General features: G+C 36.1%; 2 long non-coding RNA genes across 2 annotated transcripts in view; one reads left to right on the top strand and one right to left on the bottom strand.

The window, feature by feature from the left end:
* The window catches only part of LOC123330818, a 74,209-nt gene extending 63,765 nt beyond the window's left edge, over positions 1 to 10,444 (bottom strand). Inside the window, exon 1 of the long non-coding RNA XR_006547008.2 lies at positions 10,364 to 10,444. This is a non-coding gene — a long non-coding RNA (uncharacterized LOC123330818). The remainder of the gene's footprint in view (positions 1 to 10,363) is intronic.
* LOC123330817 overlaps positions 1 to 12,404 on the top strand; it is a 123,071-nt gene that overhangs the window by 95,032 nt on the left and 15,635 nt on the right. Inside the window, exon 4 of the long non-coding RNA XR_006547007.2 lies at positions 9,802 to 9,962. This is a non-coding gene — a long non-coding RNA (uncharacterized LOC123330817). The remainder of the gene's footprint in view (positions 1 to 9,801; positions 9,963 to 12,404) is intronic.

The raw sequence follows: 12,404 nt of genomic DNA, 5'->3' as shown, positions 1-12,404 counted from the left end.
TTCAATCTTTCCCAGCATCAGAGTCTTTTCAAAGGAGTCAGCTCTTTACATCAGGTGTCCAAAGTATTGGAGTGTCAGCTTCAGCATCAGTCCTGCCAATGAGTATTCAGGACTGACTTCCTTTAAGATTGACTGGTTGGATCTCCTTGCAGTCCAAGAGACTCTCAAGAGTCTTCTCCAACACCACAGTTCAAAAGCATCAGTTCTTCAGTGCTCAGCTTTCTTTATAGTTCAACACTCACATCCATATATTACTACTGGAAAAAACCATAGCTTTGACTAGATGGACCTTTTTTGGCAAAGTAATGTCTCTGCTTTTGAATATGCTGTTTAGGTTGATCATAGCTTTTCTTCCAAAGAGCAAGTGGCTTTTAATTTCATGGCTGCAATCACCATCTGCAGTAATTTTGGAGCCCAAAAAAGTAAAGTCTCTCACTGTTTTCATTGTTTCCCTATCTATTTGCCATGAAGTGATGGGACTGGATGCCATGATATTAATTTTTTGAATGTTGAGTTTTAAGCCAACTTTTTCAATCTCCTCTTTCACTTTCATCAAGAGGCTCTTCAGTTCCTCTTCACTTTCTGCCATAAGGGTGGTGTCATCTGCATATCTGAGGTTATTGATATTTCTCCCAGAAATCTTGATTTCAGCTTGTACTTATCCAGACTGGCATTTTGCATGATATACTCTGCAAGTAAGTTAAATAAGCAGGCTGACAATACATAGCTTTGACATATTCCTTCCTCAGTTTGGAACCTGTCTGTCGTTCCATGTCCAGGTCTAACTGTTGCTTCTTAACCTGCATACAGATTTCTCTAAGTTTTTAATTCTTCATTATCTACCCTGTAGGTATTTATCCAAACTAGTTTTACTTTTTATACTAATATTTTATTTACATCTAGTATACTTTGGCCCCCTCATGAGAAGAGTTGATTCATTGGAAAAGACTCTGATGCTGGGAGGGATTGGGGGCAGGAGGAGAAGGGGACGACAGAGGATGAGATGGCTGGATGGCATCACTGACTCGATGGACGTGAGTCTCAGTGAACTCCGGGAGTTGGTGATGGACAGGGAGGCCTGGCGTGCTGCGATTCATGGGGTCACAAAGAGTCGGACACAACTGAGCAACTGATCTGATCTGATCTGAAATATCCATTTATTTCTTTAAAATGTGCCAGGTTTTAAGCCAAATGCTGCAATAACACTATTTTGCTTATTTTTAATTTTTTCTTTATTGTTTTATTTATTTTTCATAAAAATTTCACTATATGTTGCATTCGATCCACTACAATACACTATTACCTCATTTAACATTTGAACATTGAATAGGGAATTCAAGTAAGCAAAACATTAAAATATAATTCCTCCACTCATGTGCTGAAAACAGCAAGGCACTCATTTCCTAGTTACATCTCTGCATCAAACAGCAATTTCAGGGCATTGAGTTACTCACATTCTCTGTCATGCCTTATCTGTTGTTTGCTCTCATATATATTCCACAAAGAGCAAACATGGCTACCAGCCCCTTCAGGCATCTAACATCTTTTTCTGTAATTCCTGAGATTAATTGGCCAGTGTGGGTCCTGAGCCCATGAGTTGTGTAAGGGAAGGGAGGTCAGCTCCACCCTAAACACATGGACTCAGATGGGGAAAGGTTCCTCAAAGCAAAGTCAGAATGTTGTGTCAAAAGAAAGAGGAAAACAAGATTAAGCAGGAACAAACAATAGACAGTGAGAGTAATAATGCTCTCGGAGATTAATTTGCACTGCCCAGTACAGAACTTGTTTGTTGAAGGAGACAGCCTCAAACCTAGCATGTACAATTTCAAATAAAGTGCTTGTTCCACTCCCCCAGAATTTCATCCAATTCAGGAGGAAGCTTAAGCTAATCTTGTGGAATATATTAGGATTGGTATTTACATATAGAGTATTTTCGTACATGTTATTTCACTTGAGGAGGCAATATACATATACAACATATATGTTTCCCATCCTGAATTCCTTTAGCTGTTTCAGGCAGGCTTCACTTTGTTAAACTGACTCTGAAATAGAGTCAGTTTAGCAGAGTCAGTTCGTTAAACTGACTCTATGGGCTTCCCTGGTGTCTGAGACGATACAGAATTTGCCTGTGGTGCAGGAGACCAGTGTTCAACCTCTGGGTCGAGAAGATACACTAGAGAAGGAAATGGCAACCCACTTCAGTATTCTTGCTTGGAATATCCCATGGATGGAGGAGTTCATGTGGGCCCAAAGAGTTGGACATGAAGCTAAAACTAACACCTTCACTTCATGGAACAGAGTAACACTCAAAATCAGAGCTACTCTCTCAACTTTCTAATGGCAAGAACATGTAGTTAAGTCATTATATTGTATTTATACTGTGATATAGACTGAATGCAAAGAAAAAAATAGGAAGAGAGACTGAATCAACCAAAAAAAAAAAAAAATAGTAAAGCAAGCTATGTGCTTTCACCAGCGCATCTACAGCAAGTGCTGTTGATAAATGTTGACATGCAATTCCCTGAAACATGGATAGTCCACTCTGAGATAACTGAGGGTTGATTATACATGGAAAATAAGTTATAGCTTTACATTCCCAGTCAAGATTTCTGACATTGAATTACTCTGCAGTGTAATGAAAGGACTATTTTAGCCCAGCAAGCACATTCTATTACAAATCAATTCAAAAACTGAAACCAACTTATCACACAGGGCAAATCCAAATGCAAAAATGAAATGCCAAGTAATGCAAAAGGATAAAATTTCATACCTTGTACATAATGATAATCATTATTACATTAGATTGAAGTCAGTACTCAGAAATGTTTCTTTTTTTCTAATCTGAATTTAATTCCTTGAAAGTTCATTCAACAACCTGTAATAAATGATGACCAGTGGAAACCTGAAAAGTTTCTAATGGGTTTATTACTAAAATGTATGATTTCCACAAAGTTTTCTTTTCTTTAGTTTTTATGTAAATTTTTTTCAATTTTGCTTAAAATATTTTGAGTCTTTTTAAAGTCTCAGGTTTATCTTAGGGTAGATGTATTTATTGTTTTCTACAAGGATGGCTGTCATCTACTCTACCATTTGCAATGTTTGCATATTTACTTTTTCATAAAAAAAAAAGGTGATTTGGGAGTTGAACCAAATGAACCTGATGCACAAATGTGCAGATAGCTTACACAGATTAAGTTACAGATAGCTTACTGCACCATCATGAGCATGAAGTCTGTACACAAATACCTGTAATGCTATACAGAGTATGCGGGGTTAAGCTTTTGTTTGCAGAAGGATTTTTTCCAGTTAGCAGCACCAGAGAAGATGTCTTGGAGAATGTAGCATTTGAGCTAGATTGGACACTAAATATTTGAGGTAAAGGAACTAGCAAGAGGAAAATTCTAAGCTTGCTGCTTGCTCAAGCTCTTTCTCTCACTCATCTACCCTTTAGAGATATCAAACTATGTGCTAGTCCTGAAACACTCCATGTTCTTTTAGAGCTCATTTCACATGAATATCTGGAATGCTTTCACATTCTCTAAAAACACATTATCTTCAAAGGTCAATCTAAATGCTACCTTCCCTGGAGAGACTCTGAAGGTGTTTGAACAGCATTGTGATATGACCAGAGCTGTGCTTTTGAAAGTTTAATATGAGGACAGGGTAGAAGACGGTTTGAATCAACTGATTGGGAAACGCAATCGTGTTCATATGAGGAAGTAAGGGCTTAATGTTAGACAATACCAGTGTCTAGGAAGAGGAAGAAATAGTTATGAGAGAGATTTGGTTCCTGATGGATCATACTATATTTTGTGCTTCTTTATCTTGGAGTAAAGTGATTCAAGATAAAATGGGAACATAGAAGAAGGGAAAATTTGAGGGGTGGAAAATAATGAATTAAGTTCTAGTCATGTTGAGCTAAAGGTGTTTGTAGGGCATTCAAATGGAGACATTCCATGGACATGTGGAAATAAGGATCTGGAGCAAACGAGATAAAATTATCTAGACTTAGGCCTCTTACAAATGATCACTGAATCATAAAATTGAACTACAATGTTAAGCAAAATACACAGAAATGATAAAAAGGTACTGTAGCTTTAATTGTGTTGCTTTAAATATATTGTTCATAAATATTAGTATCAGCTACCAAGACAGTGATGAAATATTGATATCTAAAGATGTTTAAAGATTAAATAGACTCCTTTCTGCAGTGATTTACCTATACTAAGCATTCACCAAGGATTCACCAAGACTATTTCATTCTAGTATATTTGACTATTGAATAATTAAAGAGCTAAATACACAATTGAAGTTAAAGATAATAGGCAAATCTCCCCAGAATAAAAGGAAACAAAAGACACATTCTAATGATTCAGTTCAGTTCAGTTCAGTTGCTCAGTCGTGTTCGACTCTTTGTGACGCCATGAACTGCAGCATGCCAGGCCTGCCTGTCCATCACCAACTCCCAGAGTTTACCCAAAACCATGTCAATCGAGCTGATGATGCCATCCCACCATCTCATCCTCTGTTGTCCCCTTCTCCTCCTGCCCCCAGTCCCTCACAGCATCAGAATCTTTTCCAATGTGTCAGCTTTTTGCATCAGGTGGCCAAAGAATTGGAGTTTCAACTTCAACATCAGTCCTTCCAATGAACACCCAGGACTCATCTCCTTTAGGATGGACTGGTTAGATCTCCTTGCAGTCCAAGGGACTCTCAAGAGTCTTCTCTAACACCATAGTTCAAAAGGATTAATTCTTTGGTGCTCAGCTTTCTTTATAGTCCCAACTCTCACATCCATACATGACCTCTGGAAAAACCATAGCCTTGACTAGATGGACCTTTGTTAGCAAAGTAATGTCTCAGCTTTTTAATACGCTGTCCAGGCTGGTCATAAGTTTCCTTCCAATGAGTAAGCGTCTTTTAATTTCATGGCTACAAGCACCATCTGCAGTGATTTTGGAGCCCCCCAAAATAAAGTCAGCCATTCTTTCCACTGTTTCCCCATCTCTTTGCCATGAAGTGATAGGACCAGATTCCATGATCTTAGTTTTCTGACTGTTGAGCTTTAAGCCAATTTTTTCACTCTACTCTTTTCATCAAGAGGCTCTTTAGTTCTTCTTCACTTTCTGCCATAAGAGTGGTGTCATCTGCATATCTGAGTTTATTGATATTTCTCCCAGCAATCTTGATTCCAGCTTGTGCTTCTTCCAGCCCAGCATCTCTCATGATGTACTCTGCATAGAAGTTAAATAAGCAGGGTGACAATATACAGCCTTGACATACTCCTTTTCCTATTTGGAACCAGTCTGTTGTTCCATGTCCAGTTCTAACTGTTGCTTCCTGACCTGCATACAGGTTTCTTAAGAGGCAGGTCAGGTGGTCTGGTATTCCCATCTCTTTCAGAATTTTCCACAATTCATTGTGATCCACATAAAGGCTTTGGCATAGTCAATAAAGCAGAAATAGATGTTTTTCTGGAATTCTCTTGCTTTTTCGATGATCTAGTGGTTGTTGGCAATTTGATCTCTGGTTCCTCTGCCTTTTATAAAACCAGCTTAAACATCTGGAATTTCACAGTTCACGTATTGCTGAAGCCTAGCTTGGAGAATTTTGAGCATTACTTTGCTAGCATGTGAGATGAGTGCAATTGTGTGGTAGTTTGAGCATTCTTTGGCATTGCCTTTCTTTGGGGTTGGAATGAAAACTGACCTTTTCCAGTCCTGTGGCCGCTGCTGAGTTTTCCAAATGTGCTGGCATATTGAGTGCAGCACTTTCACAGCATCATCTTTCAGGATTTGAAATAGCTCAACTGGAATTCCATCACCTCCACTAGCTTTGTTCGTAGTGATGCTTCCTAAGGCCAACTTGACTTCACATTCCAGGATGTCTGGCTCTAGGTGAGTGATCACACCATCGTGATTATCTGGGTCATGAAGATCTTTTTTGTACAGTTCTTCTGTGTATTCTGTCGACATTTATTGAAATCACTTTGGTTAATTCTAGATGCTGCTTTTATCTTGTCAAAAGAAATCTCCACTAGATAGTGGCTGAATTGTCAATAAGAACAGACATTCTTTGTCTGTGTATAGGATAATGGAATCAACCACTTAGTAAAAGTTAATATTAGAACTTTATTTTTTGTCATTTTTTATTCCAATTTCATTGAGGTATAATTGACATACAGCACTGTGTAAGCTAAAGGTGTACAGCATAGTGATTTGATTTATATACATTATTAAATGATTACCATAATAAGTTTACTAAACATCCATCATCTCATATAGGTACAAAATAAAAGAAAAAGAAAAATAAAATTCTTTGTGATGAGAACTCTTAGAATTTACGCTTAACTATTTTCATATATAACATAGAGCAGTATTAGTTGTATTAATCATTTGTACATTACATCCCTAGTACTTGTAAAAATGAATTTAAAAATCTCTGTTATAGAAAATATGGATTATTTAAATGGATTTTAAAAGAGCATGTTACTTTGTTTCAGCCTTGTTTGCAAACAAAATAACATTTAATCAGACTTCCTAACTACACGTTCTTCTGTTAGCGGCTTCTACTATAATCAAGTTCCATTGTTTTTTAAACTTTTATTTAGAATTAACTCAGATTTAAAACTGATATGTAGATTTCAGTATTACTGGTATCATCATATCCCATCTATTATTGACACCAAACAAACATTGAGGGATTAGTCTAGTTTGCTCCTGTCAGCAGTCATTTCAATCTAATTTCTTTTAACTGGATTTTTATTGACCATGACATAAATTTTAATAGGTTGAATCATTTCTACATAAGATGTTTATAGTTTATCTAACTTAATAAACATATATCTTAAATTGTGGTTGACTACATCTAACCTTGGAGAATGAAAACTTTCTAATTTTTTCTTTATTTAATGTCATAGTTTGTGTCAAATATCTTTTCTCTTGAGCAATTTCTTGCTTAGCACTAAGAAGTAAAATGACAGAATACCCCAATCCTAATCCCTGTGAACCCACAATAATTTACTTAAAGAACAAAACAAATTAGTTTCAGGAAGTGGGGGTGGGGTGGGAGACTAGGATCAAAATATAAATTTTTGACTTTGTTATAAAGCCAATTGCAAAGCTAATTCTTCCAGACTCAATAGGACTAAATATTTCAAACAGAAGTCATTAAATGATATGATTTTGCAGAATCAAATAAAATTTTAAAATAATCCACATTATCATTTTGCAGAGCCTCAAAAAGTATATAAGGTGCTGTGTTAAATATATATATATAAATAAGAAAAATAAATATTATCCCATTACATGATGAATTGAAATTTTGTCCGCAAATTCTAAAAACATTTGTTAGGCAGGAATTCTTTATGGTATGGCTAAACATCCCTGGTGGCTCAGAGGGTAAATCTTCTGCCTGCAACATGGAAGACACAAGTTCAAGCCCTGGGTCGGGAAGATCCCCTGGAGAAGGAAATGGCAACCCACTCCAGTATTCTTGCCTGGAGAATCCCATGGACGGAGGAGCCTGGTGGGCTACAGTCCACGGGGTCGCAAACAGTTGGACACGACTGAGCAACTTCACCTTCTTTTTTTCTTTCTCAACATTTCAACAAAATCAGTTGATTGTTGCTCTTCTGGCCTCTTTAAAATAGGTTATGTGAATGTGAGCTAGACACATAGTCCAAGACAGCCATCATCTCATCTCTAAGCTGTTGCACTAGCTTTTCTGGTAGAAAATGTCTTTCTTTTCCCACCCTAGCAATTTGATCTAGTCACTCATAGTGTACTCTTCATTTTCTGCATCTGCTTTTTAACCATGTGAATCTACATTTACTTAATAATTTGGTCACACCTGTGTTGTTGCTGTTTGGTTTTTATCCAAAAGTGAATGAGAGATTACCAAGGAGAAAATAATTTCCACTGGCTCCTCCTCCCCTAGGGGAAGAAGGCAAAAGACGTTTGCATAATCTTCCCAAGAGTTACTCATGAGGACACCTCAGTATTGTATGTAGAGACCGAAGGACTGAGATATCCCTGAGCAAACATTACAACAGACTGTTCACTTTATCTGTTTTAAAGTTTTTGATGTGAGTAGGAACACAATCAAAATTTAGATAAGGGTCTCCTTCTGATTTCTTTTTTGTTTTTGTTTTTATTGGAGTATAGGTAATTTATAATGTTGTGTGAGTTTCAGCTGTATAGCAGAGTGAATCAGTTATACATATACATATATCTACTCTTTTTTAGATTCTTTTCCCATATAGCCATTTACAAAGTATTGAGTAGAGTTCCCTGTGCTATACAGCAGGTTCTTATTATCTATTTTATATATAGTAATGTGTGTATATGTCAATCCCAATCTCCCATTTTATCCCTCCCACCCTCCAAGAGTTTATCCCTCTTTACTCTCTGGAAACCATAAGTTTGCTTCCTTCATCTGTAGAGTCTCATTCTAATTTCTTGATGAAAACTGGGTTAAACTGAAAATTTTAACTATAAAGATGGCTATCTGTGCTTTCTAAAAGAGACCCCTTAGCACTTCCAAGAACATTAAATAGATAACAGTGAAGTGACTCATCTATATGTCTAATGTTATTACAAATGTTGCAATAGATATTTAGCAGATACAATTACCATCTGTCTTGACTCATATATAAAAGAGGGGGCAAGAAGGAAAAGGAGCTTTTCCTGAACTAAGTAGCTTCAGTTTGGAAGAAAAAAAGGGAATAAGGAAAGAGAGAATGTGTGAATATGGCTGAGAAAGATATTTCCAAAAGTAGAATTAGCTGAACTAGGGAAGGCAAAAGAAATAATATCCAAGAACCAGTCCAGGAACTCTGGACTGGAAGTCAGACATAGTCACTGGAATGAAACAGGCAGTTGGAAACAAAGGGAATTCTAGAAGCTGGTGAGAAGCCTGGATATATAATATCTTGCAATCCAGTTAAGCAGCCACATTTACAGTCGTGTTCTGCCAGACTAAGAGAGTCCAGGGGCAGGGATTCAAGACTTAGTAGCATATAAAAATGGTTATAAGCTGATAGGATCTAGATATTTGGATTTCAGGGTTGCTAGGACTCCATTCCTAGTCACGATAGAAATAATTAGCTAGAATTTCCAACATAGAAGAACTGCAGTATAATACAGGTTATCAATACAAGATTTCAGGACACATCTTAGCTGAAGCAGTGCAGGTACTTCACTTTCAGAACTAAGGTTTAAGGTAGGGACTTGGTCGTGGGACTAAAGGGAAGCTAGAACCAATAAACATCATTAAAGGAAAACAATAGCAAATTGGACCTGACTTATATTCTGAACTTTACCCTTCATTGATTGGGACAATATTGACTCCATATTTCAGAGTAGATTTGTGGTTTTTTGGTTTTTTTTTTTTTAATGAAGTTAAGTTTCTCCAGAAGGAGGTATGTAGAGAAAATATAAAGAGCTCATTTTGTGGTTTATTCATTGATTATTTATTTGATCAAACATTTATATATTTGTTGAGCCTCCCCTATATACAGAACTCTGAGCTAAGCAGGATACAAAAATGCTAAGGTATCAGACTAAAATCAGCAGAGGAGTAATGAAATCTGCCACTTAAATAATATTAGTAACTTTCACTTGGAGTTTTAGGTGTCATCTTTAATCTCAACAAAAACACTGGTATGCACCAAGTATCTCAGTTTTATGGATGTAGAATCTGAGGTTCTAAGAGGTTAAGTCATTTAGCCAAGTTCCCAGAGCTACAAGTGAAAGAACTGGATTTTGATTATTTTTGTGTTTTTTTTTTTTTTCCCTTCAGAAACACATGTTCCTTCTATTGCATGATCATCCCTCTGACATATCCTAGATGCATGAAAAGTGAAATGTGTCAGGAGTATAAACTTCATGGGCACTGTTGTCATGGGAGTTGGTGAAACTGGAGAGGCCCAAGCTAGAGTGTGAAGGCTTTTACATGAAGAGGTAAGAAGAAGGGAAGAAATTAAGCTTAAGAAGATATCTCAGGTCATAACGTTTACTAAGATGGTAAATTATTCATCATTTGGATGATGAAACCGTTCTAAGAACTGTAGTATTTTTGAAATAGAAAGGATTTAGAAAATTATACAGTTCCACTCTTCATATTTTTAAGTAAGAAGATGGAAATCCAGGTCAATAATTAAATTAGCCTGAAATTAAGACTTTTTCTCAATTGTACAGGAGAGCTTTCTGAAACTACACTTCTACCTTTTAGGGTAAGTAACATAGGGCCACAGTTGGAGTGGAGAAGTGAACTCAAAAAGATGAGGGAAAGGGACAACAGTGTGTAAGACAGTAGAGTACGATGAACATTGAACTGAGAAATTAGGCAGCCAGGTACTCACTCTTCTAGTTTTCTAGCTAACCTTTCCAATTTTGATGGTTGAGATTCCACAGGATGTTTGAAGCCTGAAAAGTATCATAGAGATTTTCATTAGTAACAGCAAAATTCATTAAGAAGTTGATATTTAAGTGACCAATATAATAACCCAGAAAGGTCAATTGCTTAAGTATGTTCTTAAAATTATAACCTTTAGTTCTATGACTTTGGTAATTACAACTACTAATAGGCCTAAGAATATTTTATACACTTATTAACCAAGGGCTTTCTCGTCAAAGAGAAATTGAGCTGACTCTAAAGTGATCATAACAAAAATAAAAGGAAGAAAGAAAGGGAGGGAGGGAGAAAAGGAAGGAAGGAGGGAAGGAAGAAAGGAATGAAGAAAGGAAGGAAGGAAAAAAGGGAAGAAAAGAAAACAACCCTTGGCTGTGTCCTAACTGTAGACTTTTCATTATTGTTGACAATGAAATTGAGAGTCGTAAAGAACACAGCTGGAATTTTAACTCTTAAGTTAAGATCAAAGATTTGGCAGTTAGAAAAATCATTCTTTGACGTGTAAACAAAACAAATCTTATATGGATGTCAGAATAAATAAAGTATTTCTTTTTTAAACATTTACTGTTTTGGCTAAGCTATACTCATCATACCTATTAAGAGATTTAAGGTAGAGAATTTATCACTCTTATTGCCATTTTAACCTCAGACACAATTATTTAAAATGAAATAAATATATACTTAACAAACAAGGAAGATGTATTACTAATTGTCCACTGGGCAGTCAATTGCCAGTTAGAGTAGCCACTTGTGTAAACTCTGTCAAACATGCTGACCCAAACACGTCTCGAGCGATTTCTAACATCTGGCTTAAAAGCTTCCCTGCAATTATTTTCATTTTGCATAAGCAAAACTCACTAAACCCTGCATCTGTGGTGGTGATATACAAAACATATAAATTTGGAGGGATTCATTAGATAATATCAAAGAAAATGCACCAATGGCTCGATGCCATTTAACTCCTGCACTTTTGGTGAATTAGCCAGCAGTGAAGGCCTTTTCTCTTCAAAAGATTATACAGATTCTTATATACTGCTTCTCACCTTTTTTCTGATGTAGTTCTACTGGACTGTTTAATACATAGAAATTGACACATAGAAAAGTTACAAAGATGAGAGTACTTTTTTCTTGTTGTACTTGCTATCTCTGATTTTCAAAGAAAAAGGTACTAAAAAGATACAGGTTTCAGGTACATAGATAAGAGTTATTACCTCAAATTTTTGCTACTTTACAATGTGGGCTTTTTTTTGGTACAGTTGTCTCAGAAGAATGCTTAAGACACATTTAACATATTGTTTTATCAAGCATTTTCCAAATTCTAGTGGTGTTCAAACACCTAGATTCTCAAAACATGGCAAATATAGTCCTAAGATATAGATGCATATATTGTATATATCACAATGTGCATATTGTGAATGAAGTATAGATATATATTTTTTCTGATGTCAGTAAAACCTTTCCATATATCCTAACTTTCTTCTAAACGTGTCATTTTCTAATTGTATGCTGGAATGCTGCAATAAAATTCTACTTGATTATACTTTCATTTATTAACCTTAGTTAAACATACTGGCCAGGAGAATTCCATGGACTGTATAGTCCATGGGGTCGCAAAGAGTCAGACACGACTGAGTGAATTTCACTCACTCAAACATATTCATATCAAAATGCTCAAACATGTTTTGAACACATGTTTATTTTCTTAGTACTCATCGTTGGTTAGGTATTTCTCTCAACCTATTCTAGGGAAATTGGAATAGTCTAGGTCGGGTGATGTACACTTATTAGCTTCAGAACTACATATGTGTGTTCAGATTGGAGGAAAGGTCATAAACACAATGAATGTTGCTAGGAAACCATGCCTCTTAGTCAATTTAGTTGTAAAGATGAAAGGGTTTTTTGGTACAAAGATGGGCTATTTGTGTAGTACAATGAATAATCATTTTATTTTGATCTTTGAATTTCTCATTTAAAAATAACACTTTTCATTA

The sequence above is a fragment of the Bubalus bubalis genome, chromosome 20 (assembly GCF_019923935.1).
Source record: "Bubalus bubalis isolate 160015118507 breed Murrah chromosome 20, NDDB_SH_1, whole genome shotgun sequence".
Lineage (NCBI taxonomy): Eukaryota > Metazoa > Chordata > Mammalia > Artiodactyla > Bovidae > Bubalus > Bubalus bubalis.
This window is presented reverse-complemented; position numbering and strand designations above follow the sequence as displayed.